Source organism: Setaria italica, chromosome II (assembly GCF_000263155.2).
Source record: "Setaria italica strain Yugu1 chromosome II, Setaria_italica_v2.0, whole genome shotgun sequence".
NCBI classification, from domain to species: domain Eukaryota; kingdom Viridiplantae; phylum Streptophyta; class Magnoliopsida; order Poales; family Poaceae; genus Setaria; species Setaria italica.
In genome coordinates, this window is record NC_028451.1 from 48,955,159 (window position 1) to 48,956,369 (window position 1,211).

The window sequence follows — 1,211 nt, forward strand, 5'->3', positions numbered from 1 at the left end:
TTGCCCAAACTCTAGTTATGTGACCAGCGTAATCGTCCCAATGCCGTGGACACGCTACCCGGATAGGTTTTACTCTGCAGAGGGTGTACACTTTTCCCACAAGTAGGGTACCGTAGCACAATCACTTAGTGACGGTACGGATCCTAACAAAGCCATTACCCACTTAGCTAAGACTGGCTAGTTCTCGCGGAAACACCCAAGGGGTTCACGGCTCGTCCAGGAGACCGTAACCGGGACTTAAGTCACCAAGATCTTACTCCTTTTCCATGGGTTCCCGTTGCTCACCAGCACTCCTGAGGACTAACCATCCCGCTAGTGGGATTTATGCTAAGCCGTTGCCCATACAACGGTCGAGTGGTTGCACGATAGTGGAATTAGGCAAGATGACACATCAACTCGGTCCTTAATTACGACCGGATGGATATCTTCCGACATTGCTCAACCACCAAGGTACGAGCACAACAACGTGGCATCCCACACAAGGAACACCCATCCATCCCGTCTACACATTCCTTTTCCCCGAACCCAAAAGCCATTCCTCTTACTTGGACACACACACATTGATTTTCCGAATACACCAATGTAATAATGATTGCATTTGAGTAACAAATTCCTAAGCGTTCTAGCGGCGATTATCAACTAAACAGAGCGAGTCATATTTAGAGATAAGCATAGATCAACAAGGAATGTTCATATCAATCAAGGGGGGTGGCTATCCAACCATGTCTTGCGATAAAATAATATGCATTTTGTAAAACAGGCCAATAGGTCGTGTTTGAAAAACTAGGTATTAAGTATGCATCAAAAGGGTGAGATTGGACTTGCCGTCTTCAAAGCCTTCCGGGAGTTCCGGCTCGCGGTACTGGTCCTCGGGCTCGGGCTCGCGATCAAACTCTTCCTCGGGCTCCTCCTCGGGCAATCCGCGATCTACGGCACACACAAACAGACACACAAATAAATAAAAGAGGAAACGATTTTTAACCGTGAACTCTGAACAGGAAACGCGAACGGAAAATAGGTAGAAGGATTATTTTTGGGAAATTTGGATATGGATCGGCGAAAGTATTCTGGAGGATGACGTGGTAAAATTTGGGATTAATTGGAGGGAGTTTGGCGCATGAAATGATGGGCTAATCATTGATTAGGGGCTTAAAGGGAGGTTTAGGGCTGATTTTTAATAAACCAGGGACCTATTTGTAATTCTTCGGAAG